Source organism: Trachemys scripta, chromosome 2, assembly GCF_013100865.1.
Source record: "Trachemys scripta elegans isolate TJP31775 chromosome 2, CAS_Tse_1.0, whole genome shotgun sequence".
Classification (NCBI taxonomy): domain Eukaryota; kingdom Metazoa; phylum Chordata; order Testudines; family Emydidae; genus Trachemys; species Trachemys scripta.
Window position 1 is genome coordinate 121626378 of NC_048299.1, and position 18502 is coordinate 121644879.

An 18502-nucleotide genomic window follows, 5' to 3' on the forward strand; every position below is an offset into this window, starting at 1 on the left:
ATGCAAAATCCTTTCAGGTGGCCAAAAAACATGCCTCCTCCCAACCAAACAACAACTTGAAGTAGAATTTGCAAAAGCTCCTAGGCTACCCTCATAGGTAAATGTCACCTCAAAGCAGGCTTTGATTTTCATTAATCTGCATGCAAGATTCAAATCTTTAAGCTACAGAACAATAACTGGGAGAAGTCTCTAGGTAATGTAGTAAGAGTTTTTATTTTTTCATTTTTACAATCATGAAGCATGTTTTTAGTTTTATAGTAGAAAGCCCCCAAAAGAGTTTAAGACAGCTTCATACACCAAATATAAAATACTTCATTCCTATATACACAGTTTCTTTTATTCTCTCTGATAGGTAGTTCTGCATTATTACCTTCTCCCAGCTGTATTTGATTTACATGTCAGTTGCTGCTGGCTGTCTAAATTGCCTATTAATTCAAGGGAAGGAAGGATGCAGCAAGAGACCATTTCAAAATAATAAAAGATACCATCAGGACATGGAACAAGATATTAAGAGAGTCAGGAAATCTGGTCACGTTATCACTTGTGTCAAGTCGATCTTAGTTCAAGTGCATTGGTTACAAATTATGGACGATCATATAAAAGAAAAGTGTGCAGTAAATTGTGGCTGAGTTTGGTGTTGAACTCTATTATGTTAAACATTTTTGTGTGTTTTCAAATTTTAAAGTAAATTTTGTGACGTAACATTCAAGATTTGTTGCACTAACGTCAATATAGAAATAAAGCACAAAGACAATTTACACACACAACTTTTCCAATGCATTTAAATCTGAACTGGTAAAATATGATAACAAAACCAAGGTTCTAACCTTATTTGTTGTGTTGGGGAGAGTGGTACTACAACCTCTTCTAGAAAGATATTGTACCAGAGTTCTTATTTGCCCATTGGCAGGTGTTTGCTCACTTATCACATGCAGACCAATAAAGAAACATGGCAAATCCAACCTGTATGTAACTCCATGGACCTCAGCTCACTGACTTCACCATTCATAGCCTATTGTTTTAGTGAACATTCGTTTCTAAGAGGACAGAAGTCTGAGAATTCTATCCTCTTAGAGACTGTTACTTAATGCTCACTTTTAACAATTTATCAACTGTGATACTTGAACTGACAGTCCCTGGATTTTAATATCAAGCAACTGGGGGAAAAGCATTCTCAGTGAAGGCTTTTGATTCTGGAAACTGAGTCTGATGGATCATAAGTCTCTTGACTTTCCAGGTACCTTGCAAGGCCCTTAGGCTTTCTCCAAAGACCTTGGGGAGTCTAGCTTTTTGCTGTGTCTGGATGGGTGAGTTTTTTATAAATGCTATTGTAATATTGATATTGGGTTGTTGGCAGTAGGGATTAAACATGGGACTTCTGAATCGTAAGACATGAACCTCACATGCCTCAGCTAAACAAGCCAACTCACTTAGGCCTGGTCTACACTGGCGGGGAGGGGAGAGAACCGATCTAAGTTATGCAACTTCAGCTACGTGAATAACATAGCTGAAGTTGACGTATTTAGATCTACTCACCGCGGTGTCTTCACTGCAGTGAGTCATCTGCTGCCTCTCCTCCGTCGACTCTGTCTGCGCCTCTTGCAGCGGTGGAGTACAGGAGTTGATGGGAGAGCACTTGGGGCTTGATTTATCACGATCAATCGCTGCCCGCCGATCCGGCGGGTAGTATAGACATACCCTTAGAGATTGATGAGCCTGCTATAGAAGTAGCTAAGTAGCCTAAGCACCACAAGAGGAGGACAGAACACCATGTGGAGTGGACATGGCTTACATTATTTTTTTTTGACAGCATGTTAATTGGACTGATTATTTGTGTGTATTTAAATGTTTGTACTGTGTACAAACTGTGTCACTATGCTAGACACATCATACATAAATAAATAGAAACATGTTGTGAGATTATTTGTACAGCATTTTGAGATCCTGAGATGAAAGCAGCTATAAAATTATAAAGGCTTATTAACATTGCCAAATTCTGATCACATCTTTCTAATTCAATATCAGAATCATCTATTATATTAATTGCTATATTAATAGTTTTACTTTTCCACAGCAATCTTAATTTTTTCTCTCCTCTAGATTATGTTTTACTGCTGATATTACTGTTTTAGAGGGCTGTGATACATTCAATGTAGTGCTAGTGCTCGGAAAGGGGATTACGAGGCTGAAATTGCCACACGTCTCCAAAGACAGCCAGAACTCTCAGATAAATACAGTTCTCACAACTTTCTGTGTCCATTTTGAACTTTTGTTTTCCTCTCATATTTGTCCCTTACTGAATCTTATCACTACTTCCTATTTAATGAAACCTAAATCCACTTTTTTTCCCCAATATGCACTGCCAAAATCCTTGTCCATCTCTCAAAGCACATAAGCCTTTTCCTTGAGTGTCTTCATTGGCTAAAAGTCTAATTTTATGTTCTCCACTCTCTATTCCCACCCAGTCTTCTCACCTTCTTACTCCTTTTATCTTTCTCCCATGCTCAGCTTTGTCTCTTCTGTCATGTTGCATCCTATGCTTCAAACAGCCTCTGGTTTTCTCTGCCTGGAATCCTTCATACCTTCTCTTTGCAAAAATATCCCGATACGCTCCTTTTCTGAACTATTGTTTCATAGTTTTTGTCTTCTCTAGCTGAGATTTAAAACTCCTATGGGCAGGAAACAAGTCTTCCAATGTCCTTTGTAAATGTGATGCCATGTAAGCAATTATAAACAATAAAAATAAGTGTTAGGGAGGTGTTTGGAGGCTGCATTCCAGATACCAGTCTCTGGAGCACAATGAAGAATGTCCACTACTGCTCCCCCGCCTCAAAAAAAGGCTCTCTCCTTGAACAATAAGGTACCATTCTCCAGGGCTCAAATCTGATAAAGTTGATTATCACTTTAATCTCAGATGGGAGGGAATTTTTTTTTTCCTTTTTAAGGATCACAAAATGGAAGTCAGATAAAACAGTGAAAAGTTTGTTCTTTCAGACTGTAAAGTGAAGATGAACAGAAAGGGATAGCAAAGGCATTTGTGCCCCCATATACAAATACACTAAATACAGAGAAGGGGGCAAAGGATAAAAAGAGAAGGAAAGAAAAGAGTAATTACTATCTTAGGCGTCTACTTACAAAGGCCAGGATGCACAGGTAATAAAAAGAAGATGAATATGAGGTAATGCTATATGAAAACTGCAACTTGATGGGTACAATAGAAATGTAGAAAGAGGATTCACACAACTGCAGTTTCAATGGTGAAATGAATGCTGTGATTAGAAGGGACAGGAGAAGGAAGGGAGGAGTGAAGAGTTGGAGGAGGAGTGTGTATTAACAACAAAGGAATACATAGCCAAGTACAAAACAGGAAAAAAATTATCCCGGCTCAGGCAAAGCAAGAACAGGAGCTCAAAAAGGGATCTCCTTTCAATTTAAAGGAATCTCATTTAAATCTGTGCCCCACACTTCTAGGGGCACCTGGGCCATTGGGCAGTAATCCTGTCCCCATGGATACAATCCAGTGTCATCCGTGCACCAGGAATTATACAGTACGGTTTTATCAGCCCCCTCTGGATGAGCAAGCAGTCTGAAGCCATATAAACCAGGCCACTATGGGGTTTCCTCCCCATCCTCCCCAGGATGGTGGACAACCTCTGCCCCCTTTCCCACCCACCAGCATTAGTCCAGCCGTAAAATTTGGCCCAACTGCATTCCATATCCAGGAAGTCCCCCTTTCTATGTCCTCGCCACTCGCACTGCCAGCAAACGATCACACCAGCTCTACTGGGAGCTCCTCAGGGTTCCTCCATCTTCCTCTTCAGGTCTTTCCTGGGAAGGGGTTCTCTCAGCTTCTTCCCCAACTCTAGGTCTTTAAGGTCAGCCCGCTCTTCGGGGGACATCTTCCTCCATGTATACGTCAGTCAGCTTGATCACTGCATCGACAGTACTTAGCTGATGTCACCTGACCCAGACTCAGATTTTCTCGGGGAGGCCCTGTAGCAGTTGTTCTAGGACTATGGCATCCATTATTTCCCCCACCATTTGTGTCTCAAGCCTCAGACAGTGGGTGGCCCACTCTATCAGTCTGTGGGCAAATGCCCAAGGCTGCACGGCCCCCGTCCACCTGGCTGCCTGGAAGTTTTGGTGGTATTTCTCCGCCAACAGGCCCACCTGATCTAGGACAGCCATCCTCATGGTCTCATAGTTCCGGGCTTGTTCATTGCTAAATGCCATGTGGGCCACTTGAGCTTCACCCACTAGGTAGGGAGCCAGTCATAGGGCCTATGTTGCCCTAGCCCATGGCTACCCACTCAAACGTGCTAAGGAATACATCCAAGTCATCTGCCAGACTCATTGTACAGAGTCCCAAGCCTGGCAGCCAGGTGCCATCCCCCATCACAGGATTCACCATTCGTTGTGGGAGTTGCTGCTGCACACTGGCCTGTTCTCTTATAAAGTCCTATAGGCTTTTTTGCTGTTCTGCCTGCCAGGTTAGCAAAGCCTGTCTCTCGGCCTGGTGGGACTGCTGGAAACCTTGCAGGGCCTTCTGCATCTGCTCCTGCTGCTTTATGAGCCATCACAGGATCTCCTCCATCTCCAGGCCACCAACTACATCTGTTGGCTCTGGATCCTAGACAAGCCCCCACATGTAACAAGGTGTCACTGGGCCCTCCTCACTACTGCCCCTGCTGCACTCACAAACCAGCTCTGCATTGGTACAATCATCCACACTCTTTATTTACCATATACTTTCCCACCACCTTGTGGCTACAAACAGCTTCAGTATTACAACCTCAGGGACTGCTTGCTCATGCAGAAACACACTTCCCACACCCTCTAAGACTCTGACTCAACTCTTCTGGCCTCTTTCCTGCCAGCCTTTATGTTAGCCCCTGGCTAACAAGGCCAGCAGCTGTTCCCCATTTGCCAATCAGGCCTGGGCTTACTCAGCCAGCTCCAATCCCCCTTTCTTGATTGGAGCTGATGTGACAGAGGCCTGGCTCAGATTTCCTTAGCCAGCACCCTGTCACAATGACGCACAAGCACCATGATACTTAAGCTTGGAACACAATATCTGTTTAAGATTGACCTTTTTAAATTCTAAATTTGATATGTTCAATCAAATTTGTTTGAAATTTTCTGTACCTCAGGAAGATGCACGGAAGAGTTAGGGGCCCAAATTTGGAGTCATTTGGGCCAGAGGCTCTAGAGACATAACCCCTGAAAAAATAGGTATTTTTTAAAAAGTCTATGGGAGAAGGGGTTTACAGAGCTAGAGATCAAACTTTTGATATGGCACAGGTCAAAATGGTCTTAATTGTTGTACCCAAGGTTGTGCATGTCAAACACTAAATCTTTGGGGGACCCAAATTGGGAACAGTATTTAAGAAAATGTACATTTTTTACACTGAGCATGCACCAATACAGAAAAATAGCTAGAGAGCATCCCTTTCTGCCAATTTATAGGCTTTAAAACTCAACTCCTTTAAGTGCTCTAAAATCTGAACAGTTACTCTGATTGCTTTGAAATTTTGAGTGCTTCATGGGGCACAGGTTCACCCTAGTGATTGAAATTTGGGGTCATTTGACCAACAGGTTCATGAGTTACAAGCCCCCTAAAAAAACAGTTTCCATCTGCTGCTTTATACTATTAAACTGATGACTGAATGAATCACAGACTTCTTGAATAAGTAAAATCACCCTTTAATTAACATAGTCAATTAACATAAATTAATCACAAGCCTGCACCTAAGACACAGTGAGAACCTGAGGCAACTGCCCATTGTACTCTGGGGTGGTGCTTTGCTCATGGTCATATGCTTGCAAATCACCCTTGTAGCATTTTCCCTAATTAATACTGGGTTCCTTTCCCTGTTTTATTAAAAGTTTTCCTTGCTGTACACTGACTCAGTGCTTGAAAGAAGGGAAGTACTGCCTTTTAGAGAAGCCAAGGGGCAGGGTTTAATTTTCCCAGATTGTTGGGTGGGGACTCAAGCCAGTTCTGTGTTGTATTGTTAGGAAGAACCCCTAGATATTGAATCCAGCCCTTGTTGCTACCGACTTTACCTGTTAGAAAGATTGCACCATGAAGAATATTTAATAGCAAGATTAGTATGTAATTTATATTGATGTAAATTCAGAGTAATTTAGCTGATATTCATATTGTCATTCCCTATTTTCACAGCTGTAAGTGAGATTAGAGTCTGCCCCTGTGTATCTGAAGATGCAAGATGCTACTTAAATTCCTATATAAGTATTGCAGTAAACTAGTTTCAGGATCTGGATATTGTGCCTATTCTAATAAAGCTAATGATGGATGTATGATCTGCACAGAATACCTAATGAGCATCCGTGGAACAGGGAAAAGGAAAGTTATAGTCAAACACAGTTTCTGTCACAAATGATCTTTAAAGGGCTTTCCACAGAAATTTCCATTAATTACATAGCTCAAAGACACCAGTGTTTTGTTTTTAACAGCAGAGAGAAGGATAGAAACAATAGTGTGATCCCCATTTTACTTTGATAAGGTACTTACATCTTTTTAATTTCTGGGTTATAGACAAGAACACCAGTGAGAAGGTACAGATTAGAGGTTAAGAATGAATGAACCCATCTGATAAATTACTTCTCCCCATCTCCAGTCAAAATCCATTTTAAGAATTAAACTCGTAGCTGTCTGGCTTAAAGTTAGAAATTGTTCAGGTAGAGTGGGAAGAGATTTGAGTTGTAGTTTGTTTGTTTTTCATTTTTGCACACAATTTAAATGTCCAAATTTCAGTAATAATTAGAAGGTCACACACATTACAAGAAATACATTCTCACTGTATTTCTGGATGGAAGCTGAAGGGTACAAAATCTTATCAGAAACACCTTTTTGAGAGATATTAAGCCCAGTTTTGTAGATTATAAATGTTTGAATAGTTCAGATAAATAACCACATTTTTGGAGGCTTATATGCATTGACTGCAGATTGAGACTATTGTTTTTCTCCCATTTCTGGTTCTGGCCAGACAAAATAGGAGTCTGCAAACATTAGGGTGTTCAGAGGAGGGCTGAGTGAATATTTTGCAGTTTAGATTTCAAATAGTTTAAAGATGAAACATCAGTCTGAAGTAAGTAAGGAAATGATATTTATGGTATCATTTTAAATAAATATTGAGATTTCTTTTTGATTGACTTTTGTATGATGCATCTTAGCAATTTTGAGATTTTTTTCAGGTTTAGAATCTAAAGGGTCTGATTATACTTCATCGGTCTTCTGCTGTTTCTCTTTAGACAAATGTCACCCTATTGCAAGAACATCTGCAGGTTGTTTTTTTTTTTTAGAAAGTGATTAATTACAGTGGGGTATATGCTCTCTGCTGCTAGCTTTGCTATATATACATCTGTGTTGCTATATATATATATATCCCTATGGAGCTTTTCATCCCAAGTTATCCCACTGTGCAATACAAACTTTGCAATATGGAGCTATAGAGATGTGTATATCTATATAGAGAACTCTATAGAGATGTAGATTAGGACTGTTATAGAAGTCATTGATGGGTATAGTGTAGAACATTAACAGAGAGTTTTTCAGAATATTCAGTGCTGGCTTAACCCAGCTCTCATTGATTGATGTCAATGGTAGCACTCCAGTTGAATTTAAGAAGGGCAGATTTAAGGCAATGCTGAATACCTTTCAAAAATCCCACCCTTAATGTGTTTCCCTATTCAGCCTCTTTGCTTATCTTGTCCAATAAACCTGTGGTTTCACCTTGACTTCTTTCAGTTTAATTTTTAAAAACAGAAATGCATCTTTGGGTACGGAAGTAAATTTTGGGAATTTTGGGAGGGAACTCCATCTCCCTTTTCAACTTCCTTTTGTTTGTTTCAAGAGCCCATAAGTATGTCATCAGCTCTGACTCTCCCTTGTCTTTCCATATCTCCCATGTTTGTGAATCTGATTATTACCATATCTGTTACATTTCCTTGTGTATGAAGGTGCTTCAACTCTGCCTCTGCTGAAATCCCTGTTCATTCCTTTATACCATATCTTCTTTCCTTGACTGTAGAAATTCTCTCTTCATGACCTCCATGAACTGCACTCCACATTTGTAAAATACTTCCTCTTACCTCCTCACACTGGTATCTGTCTGCTCAAAAGCAGCCATCAGCCAATCCACTTCAAAGCTCACCCCTTTGGAAACTTTCCCCCCTTAGCTTCACAAATGTTATGCAGAGCATAGCAGGCTGCTATCACCATGGGAATATTTTCCTCATTGAGATCTAACCTGCCAAAAAGGCAGCACCAGTGACCCTTTAATCTGCCAAAGGCACATTCAATAGTCATTCTGCACCTGCTGAGTCTGTTGTTGAAGTGTTCCTTGCTGTAGTCAAGATTTCCAGTGTAAGGTTTCATGAGTCATGGGACCAAGGGGTAGGTTGGGTCTCCCAGGTTGGCAATTGGCATTTCGACATTCCCAGTTGGAATCTTCTGGTCTGGAAAGAAAGCTTTCTATACAGGCCAGTGTTCCTGAAAATGCGCCTTCCCTGACAACCCCATGTTGATTTTGGTGAAATGACCCCGGTGATCCACCAGCACTTGCAATACCATAGAAAAGTAGCTCTTTCTGTTGATGTACTATGTCACAAGGTGGTCTTGGGCCAAAATGGGGTTATGTGTGCCATCTATCACCCCACTATAGTTAGGGAATCCCATTGCTGCAAAGCCATCCACTATTTCCCACAAATTGCACAGAGTAACAGTCCTTTTCAGCAGGAGTCAATTAATGGCCCTGCACACGTGCATCACTGCAAAACCCCATGGTGGACTTCCCACCTCCAAACTGATTTGTGACTAATTGGTAGCAGTCTGGAGTTGCCAGCTTCCACACAGTTATTGCCACTTGCTTCTCCACTGTGAAAGCAGTCCTCATTTTGCTGTGCTTGCACCAGAGGGCAAGGGCAAGCTCCACACACAGTTCCAGGAAGGTGACTTTGCAATCTAAAAGTTTTGCAGCCACTGCTCATCATCCCAGACCTGCATCACGATTCAATCCCACCACTCAGTGCTTGTTTCCTGAGCCCAGTACCAGCGGTCCACCATCTGCAGCTAGTCTGTGAATGCCAACAGCTATCTTGAGTTGTTTCTTTGCATGGTGTCATTATCATACTCACAGCTCATTAAATACTGCAGGATCAGCCACGGTGTGTTCATAATGCTCATCACAAGACTGGAGAGCAGTGCAGGATCCATGCTTTCAGACAGAGATGGCAGGCATACAGTTTACAGGAGCTGTTGAAAAGTGGTCCAAAATGTAGTCAGAAGCCTATAGAATGATGAGGCACTGCAATCCTTTCCCAGAGCTGATGGTGGGGAGTTGCACAGTGGGATAGCTACCCATGGTACACTGCTCTCTCTGTTGATACAAAAGCACCAACTGTGGATGCGCTCTGCTATCATAAGGAGTATTGTGTGGATGTGCAAAAGTGGTTTAATTACAGCAGTGGATGATCATCAACATAATTTAAGTTGATGTAACTTTGTAGTGTAGACATAACTTTAGTCTACGGGCTTGTCTACACTACCGGCCGGATCAACGGGCAGCGATTGATGCAGTGTGGGTCAATTTATCATGTCTAATATAGATGCGATAAATCGACCATCGATCACTCTAGCGTCGACTCCAGTACTCCATCTCAACGAGATGCGCAAGGGGAATCAACAGGAGAGCTTCTTCCATCGACACACCGCAATGAAGACACCGCAGTAAGTAGATCTAAGTACAGACGCTTCCTGACTTATGCAAGCGTTCTGTTCCGGAATGCCTTGCATAACACCAATTTTGCGTAAGTCCGAAACGTATCTCCAACCATTGCGTGGGGCGGGGGGGCAGAACCCCTCCTATTTCTAGTTTATGGAACTTTTTCCGGAAACTCAGATTTGCGTACATCGGGTTTAGGTAACTGGGGGAGCATCTGTACATCAACTTCAGCTACGTTATTCACATAGCTGAAGTTGCATAACTTAGATCGACACCCCCCCCCATAATGTAGACCAGCCCTTTGTCTACACTACAGCTTAAGTTGGCATAATTCATGTTGCTCATGGATGTGGATAAACCACCCCCCTGAGAGACATAAGTTACACCATCATAAGCACTGGTATCAACATTGTTTTGTCGGCGGGAGAGCTGGAGTAGTTAATCTAACAGGAGAGCTCTCTCTCATTGGCTTAGAGTGTCTACATACATCGGTGCAGCTGTGCCACTGTAAACTCTCTAGTGTAACCATGCCCTTACTGCAAATGAGAGTGCAGCTACCTTGCTCTTATTCTCAAGCCCCTTCCCTGGCTCTTTGTTCATTTGATAATCCAGTTCAAATTATCCTCTTGGTTTTAAAACACCGCAAGGATTCACTCTAACCAACATGACAGTTCTTGGGCCTGAATATCTATTCCAGGGTTACACTTGTTTTATGCCAGTGTAACTCTATTGAAGTCAGATCTCCGTTACTTAGCCCCATCTTCTCATCTACCACTCGCTTCTTTCTGCAGCCTCTGCACAATCTCATCACTTTTGTTACAATAGCCTCTTCAGCTCTTTTAATCTGAAATTACTTCCCTGGATCTCTATGATTCATTGATTCTCAAATGAAAACACGTATATTCTTTTGTTTATGCCAAGCTCTCTCTGTCTCCCTCTGCTATTCTTAAAGCAGTACTATAAATCAAGCCTGAAATAAGGTTGTAAGATTGTTTCCACTACAATTATCCACATTGCTACACACTGTTATCCTATGTTTTCACCTCTTGGACTGAATTTTTCCATGCTAGCCTTTTGTCTAAAGTGGGGCGAGTTGTTTGTTTGTTTGTTTGTTTGTTTGTTTGTTTGTTTGTTTTGGTGGCAGGGAAGTTACGAGGGTTAAATCCATTCAGCAGTCATTAAGTTATGAGAGAGTGAGAAAAATACTACTTATAAAAATCTATATTTGGGGCTATGTCAAACTGCTACTGTCTCTTTAAGGACAAGAAGTGGTCAACACCTCATCTCATACAAAGAAAAGGCAACAAAAGATTTAATAACACTTCATTGTGTCTGTTAGTGCAGCTGCTCTGAGGAATGCACAATTTCTTGTTGACTCAGAGCAGCCAAAAGTCTGAAAGCTAGTGCTGGTGCCTGCTGTCAATGGCCTTAACTCTCACTGACCTTTATGAGAGTTTGATTTGCCTATCAAAAGGAAAGCAGAACCTTTTATGTTTTACAATAAAGAGAATTTTTTACATATTCTAATTTTTGTTGATGGTAAACTTCTCCCCCTTCTTTAAACTTTTTCTTTTTTCATTTTCTTTCCCATTTTGTTCATTCTGAAAGTGGTTTTTAAAATGGAACAAAGGGCCCAATCCTGCACTCTTTTCTCTGACAAAACTCTTGTTGAATTAGCACTAAATTGTGACTGGGATTGTATATCTGCAGAGGAGGAGAAAGGGGGTAAGGATCCCCCTACTGGCCTTGCACATGCTACCCAGACGTTGGGTCTGTGTTCAAAGGAGCAAATAGAAAATTTGTGCCCAATACTCTTCCAGACCCCAGAGAAGGTGGAGGCTTGGTTTTGCTCTCCCAATGCAGTGGCCAGCTCATTTAAATCAGCACAAGGGCTATTGTATTTGTTACTGGTGGATGCCATCATCAAATTATTACCCTAGTTATCTCCCTGTCCCCTGGAGCAAGGAAGAAGCAGGGAGGGAAATGTGCATCAAAAGGTGCCTGCCTCCTGGGATAGTGCAAGCGAACATTGCTCAGGACTGTGCCTAAAGTCACAATCTGGCTCTAAAATGGGAGGTTTTCCATGGGTTAGATTGTATCTTTGTCTTGCTTAACCAAGCAATCTCAGGTCCTGACTCTGGAAGTTTCTTCAGTGCCATCACTGCATGACAGTGACTCATATCTCTTAATCTGACAAGACTCAAATGTGAGCCATATGTGGCAACAAACAAAAATAATGGACACAAAAAACTATTCACACAGAAAATTTTAAATGCTGTGGGACTTGGTTCCTTTACAATGTTCCCTCTAATTTTTTCCACCCATGTGTGGAATGAATTTTGTTATGTGCACCAATATCGAGGTAATGTGCTGATGTGAACCACCAGTAGAAACAAAAAAGCTAGATATAATATATATTTTTAAAAAAGTTACCATAGAGATACTTACTCCAGCCAGCACAGGTTAGACATTTTAGAACTCATTACTCAAAGAATTAAATTTAAGCGTAAGAGAGAAATAAAAATTATGAAATACATAGACAAGTCAAAAAAATAGAGTAACACTTTGAAAGAATAAAATTACAGAAAAGTATCAAGGAGTATCAACAACAATAATACAAGTATGTGTTGGGGGGTGAATGTGAAAGACTGTGTGTGAATGTGTGTGAGACACAGAAACAGAGTGTGTGTTAGACAGAGTGTGTGTGTATGAGAGAGAGAGACAAACATGCATCTCTCCCCTCTGTGGCCCCGAGGCTGGGAGAGAGATGTCTCACCCATCACCGCTGCAGCCTCAGCTGGAGCTGGGGCTGGGGGAGAGAAGCGTCTCTCCCGTTCCTGTCACAGCCCCAGCCAGAGCTGGGGCCAGGGGAGACAGGTATCTCCCCTGTCCCTGCCACAGCCCCAGGACTGGGGCCGGGGGAGAGAGGTGCTTCTCCCGTCCCTGCCGTGGCCCTGGCCAGAGCTGGGGCTGGAGGAGAGTGGTGTCTCTCCCATCCCTGCCTCAGCCCCAGCTGGAGCTGGGGCCGGGGGAGAGAGGCATCTTTCCCCCAGTTGCATGCCCCAAGCTCCCTCAAACCTCAAACTCATTTGTGGGCACGCCTGTGTGGCTGGTGCACAGCCCTTGATAGCCTCGTGTGCAGCTGCACAAACGCACACCTTAGAGGGAACACAGTTCCTTTAGTGTAGATAACTCAAAAGCAGGCCACATGCCCCATATGTGATGCTGGCAGATCAGGTGCCAGCTCATGCCAAAGCCTCTAGCCTCAAATGAACACTGACAAATGCATAGCTGAATACCAGTCTGGCTTACCTGTGTGTTAGTATTATCAAAACAGCTATTAGATTTATAAAAATGTATTTAGTGTTTAAATTTTACAAAATGCTTGTAAATTGCTGCACAGATTATTCTCACTTATAATATCTATATCCCATACTAGAAGGTAATATTTAAGTGTTTGCTTTTAATCTGTGAATCCCTACAGTCAGGAGAGAAGCATTACCAAAGGCAAAACAGTAGTTTGACAGGTGTTATCTCCTGTCAAGCAAAAGAAAAGTAGACACCAGAGAAACCATTGTGGAATATCAGAGGACAAACCCACCCATGAAGAGGAGACCTTCATGAGGATTCATCCCATCTGCTTAAACTCTGGTAGAAGGGAATAAAAATCTCTGATAGGACAAAACTGCATCTCTGTGCTGCTTGAACGTTGGGAGGGCAAGATTTCTAACCAGAAGCAAGGGATCCTCAGCTGCTTAGCCTGGGTTAGCCCTAGAAGACATATAGAGCTTGCTTGTTATAGAAGCTTCTACCACCTTTTGGAAACTAAGACTGTAACTCATTTCTGTGTGTATGTTTCCTTGCTTTAACCTTGCAAATAACTCTCATTTCTTTTTCTTAGTTAATAAATCTTTAGATCATTTATTATAGAACTGGCTACAAATGTTGTCTTTAGCATGCATCTGAGGTGTAATTGACCTGGAGTAAATGACTGGTTCTTTGGGACTGGGAGTAACCAGAATATTGATGTGATTTTTCAGTGTAATGAACTATCAATCACAAAGATAAGTTTATCTGGGTGGCAAGATGGATTAGAGTACCCAAGACAACATAACATAACATACATAAGAACATAAGAATGGCCATACTGGGTCAGACCAAAGGTCCATCTAGCCCAGTATCCTGTCTACCGACAGTGGCCAATGCCAGGTGCCCCAGAGGGAGTGAACCTAACAGGTAATGATCAAGTGATCTCTCTCCTGCTATCCATCTCCACCCACTGACAAACAGAGGCTAGGGACACCTTTCCTTACCCATCCTGGCTAATAGCCATTAATGGACTTAACCTCCATGAATTTATCCAGTTCTCTTTTAATTGCTGTTATAGTCCTAGCCTTCACAACCTCTTCCTTTGGAGGATAGGATTATAATTCAAAATGATCTGGATAAACTGCATAAATGGTCTGAAGTAAATAGGATGAAATTCAATACGGACAAATGCAAAGTACTCCACTTAGGAAGGAACAATCAGTTGCACACATACGAAATGTGAAATGACAGCCTAGAAAGAAGGACTGCGGAAAGGGATCTGAGAGTCATAATGGATTACAAGTTAAATATGAGTCAATAGTGTAACTCTTTTGCAAAAAAGCAAACATCATTCTGGGATGTATTAGCAGTAGTGTTGTAAGCAATGCACAAAAAGTAATTCTTCGACTCTACTCCAAGATGATTAGGCCTTAGCTGGAGTATTGTGTCCAGTTTTGGGCACCACATTTCAGGAAAGATGTGGACAAATTGGAGAAAGTCCAGAGGAGAGCAACAAAAATAATTAAATGTCTAGAAAACATGACCTATGAGGGAAGATTGAAAAAAAAATGAGTTTGTTTGGTCTGGAGAAGAGAAGACTGAGGAGGGGGGCATGAAAACAGTTTTCAAGTACATAAAAGATTGTTTACAAGGAGGAGGGAGAAAAATTGTTCTCCTTAACCTCTGAGGATAGGACAAGAAGCAATGGATTTAAATTGCATCAAGGATGGTTTAGGTTGGACATTAGGAAAAACTTCCTACCTGTCAGGGTAGTTAAGCACTGAAATAAATTGCCTAGGGAGGTTGTGGAATCTCCATCATTGGAGATTTTTAGAGCATGTTAGATAAATAGCTGTCAGGGATGGTCTAGATAATACTTAGTCCTGCAATAAGTGCAGGGGACTGGATTAGTTGACCTCTTGAGGTCCCTTCCAGTTCTATGATTCTATGTATAAATCAACTCGGGTGACCAGACATCCCAATAAAATCTTTTTTTTTTTTTGCTCCCCCCGGTGTCCCAATATTTTCTTCCTCTCATCTGGTCACCCTAAAATCAACTGAAAGTAGATTTTTTTGTAATATAATTAAAACTTCTGTTTCCTGAGAATAACATTGTATATGTAAAAAGAACAGGTTTCAGAGTAGCAACCGTGTTAGTCTGTATCCGCAAAAAGAACAGGAGTACTTGTGGCACCTTAGGGACTAACAAATTTATTTGAGCATAAGCTTTCGTGGGCTAAATAAATGCTCAAATAAATACAGACTAACATGGCTGCTACTCTGAAACCTGTCATTGTGTATGTAGTTATACAGTTATTATTAAAGATAGTTGATATTTGGTAAAAATTGTCAGTGGGATTTTCAAAAATACCTAAGTGAATTAGAAACATGAGTCAATGGGACTTGTGCATCTAAGTCACTTATGTGCTTTTGAAAATAGCATTTGGATTTGAAGCTATTCAATATTTGCTAGTTTTGGCCTGATCCAAAGCACAGTGAAATCCATGCGAATCTTTCCATTAACTTCAATAGGATTTGTGTGAAGCTCATAAAGGATAAAAATCTGTTAGCTCGGTGGACATTTGGCTCATGAAATATGAAATTTTGCTTTTGGTGCTGGAGATTTTGAGTTCTATCTCAGCTAGCTATCCATGAAGTGTCATAACATGTGCAAAACCTAAGGAATAGAACAAACTATATGACATTTTGGGGGGAATAGTATGTGACAATGATATAAAACACTATACTGAAATACATACACATAAAGTTGTATGTGCAATCTTAACTATTCTATTTCTTGACTTTTGATAACCTTAACATTTTCTTAATATAATTTTTGTATGGAATTATCTTGGGATATTTAAAGAAAACAAGAAGAAAAAGAAATTCCATGACCTGAAACTATTTGGCTAACCACCACCAGAAGGTGATTTCTCACTCAGTTTAGTACATCTTTAAAGTGTGCAGTTACTGACACCAATTTCTTATGAAGAAGTAGTTTCCCCAGTTCAATCACAGACAATGTTGTAGAAGTAAAATTTTCAGGAGAACTCAACATATTACAACATTATTTGTCAGATTTGCTGATTCTAGAGGCATTGATTTCCCATGTAGTCATCAAGCTTTTTTTTAAATAAGCTCATGGCAGAGATCAATCCATCTATGGTGTTAATGTTTGGTTGTTGTTTTTTTCATACTCTGCTGAAGTTATTTAAAAACGGCTTCAAGAACTCATGAGGAGGAGAAAATTTTATATTACATCTCTGAACAACACTGATGTGCACTGCTCCTGCGGGAATTCTGCACCACTGCAGACGCACAGAATTCATATATCCCACACAATTTTTTCCACACAGAAAATACATTATGCCCGAGAAGTGCTGCAGTTTCACCTTTCGCCTGAACGCAGCTGGCTGTTCTGATGCCATAGCAGCCTCTGGTGGGAAAAAGGCAGAACTGCAGCACTTCTGGGGCAGAATGTATTTTCTGAGGGGGAAAAAATTGTGTGTGTGCGCAGTAGGACAGAATTCCCCCAGGAATAGAAGTTAATCACAGCACTCTGTCTGTGGAGCCAGGTTAGGACAGAACTGGGCACAAAGGGGCTGCTGGGAGTGTCACAGACTGGGGTTCAGAAGGGCTAGTGGAGTGGGGACAGACTGAGATGCAGGCTCAGGAGCTAGTGGGGTGACAGCATTGAGCCAGGGGCTGAATGGGAGTGGGAGTGCAAGGCCATATGCAGAGGGGGCTGCAGGGACACATAGGGATGGGGAGGTGTGGGGACAGGGTCAGATGTGCCTGACTGAATGGGAGAGGCTTAGGGTCAGCCAGGGTCTGCATGGGGGAGGCTCCCCAACTCCCTAGCAATCCAACCTCTCCCCTCCAAAAAAACCTGTTCCATACTTCTCCCACCCACACCCAGCAACCCTCCAGGTTCACTCCAGGATCCTTCCCTCTCTCTCAGCTTCTCCATTACCCCTAACTCCCCCAAGCCTTTGCACTGCTTCTGACAGGTTCAGGAAATACAGTTCTGTATTAAGCAACAGAGGGTCCTGTGGCATATTTAAGACTAACAGATGTATTGGAGCATAAGCTTTCATGGGTGAATGGCCACTTCGTCAGATGCATGTGGGCATTCACCCATGAAAGCTTATGCTCCAGTACATCTGTTAGTCTTAAAGGTGCCACAGGACCCTCTGTTGCTTTTTACAGATCCAGACTAACACAGCTACCCCTCTGATACTTGACACAGTTCTGTATTATAATTTAAATGAATTACTCAACATTCTGTATTAATTTGACTAGTAAGAAATCTATTTGTCAAAAAAAAAATTACCAGAATCTTTTTTTTTGTCTGTGTTGTTACAGAAATAAATTACCAAAATAATTGAAACGGGCATGATTATATTGTGTTATTTTGACATATAAAATATACAGACTTTTTCAGAATTTTAAAATATTGTGAGCAGGATTTTTAATTTTTTGGTGCAGAATTTTTAATTTTTTGGGCACCAAATTTTTAATTTTTTGGCGCAGAATTTCCCCAGGAGTAATGTGCACACATTTTCATACCAACCTCCCACCACTAAAACCTCAAGGCCAGCCCTTATATTTACTTCTTCTTGATAGTACTTACTCAAAGAAGCTTGTTATAATTTTGTTTTATATTGTCAGCTACTGTTGAGCACAAGGAAATCAACATGTAATTTGCCAAATGCAATCTCATAAAATCTGCAGAATATGCATATACCACACTGACTATTAGTAGGGAACTCTATTCTTTATCAGGAGTTTTTTGATTGTGTTGTTCAGTTTACTTTGTGCAATATGTGTTAAACTGGGAATAATATTTAATTTTTGTTTCATTTCTCTTTAGTATGCATGATCAGGTACTCGGATATGTTGCATAGCAGCTGAATTTTTTTCCACAACAATTTTCTTTTTCCTGAAATGAGGATTTAAATCAGAAACAAAAAATAATAAAAAAAATTAATTAGGGCTGTTGATTAATTGCAGTTAACTCACGCGATTAATTCAAAAAAATTAATCGTAATAAAAATATTAATCATGATTAATCGCACTGTTAAACAACAGAATACCAATTGAAATTTATTAAATATTTTTGATGTTTTACTACATTTTCAAATATATAGATTTCAATTACAACACAGAACACAAAGTGTACAGTGCTCACTTTAAATTATTTTTATCATGAATTTTTGCACTGTAAAAATGATAAACAAAAGAAATAGTATTTTTCAATTCACCTCATACAAGTACCATAATGCAATTTCTTTATCATGAAAGTGTAACATAAAAGTGTAACATGCAAATGTAGTGTTTTTTGTTACATAACTGCGCTCAAAAACAGAATAATGTAAAACTTTAGAGCCTACAAGTCCACTCAGTCCTACTTCTTGCTCAGCCGATCACTAAAACAAACAAGTTTG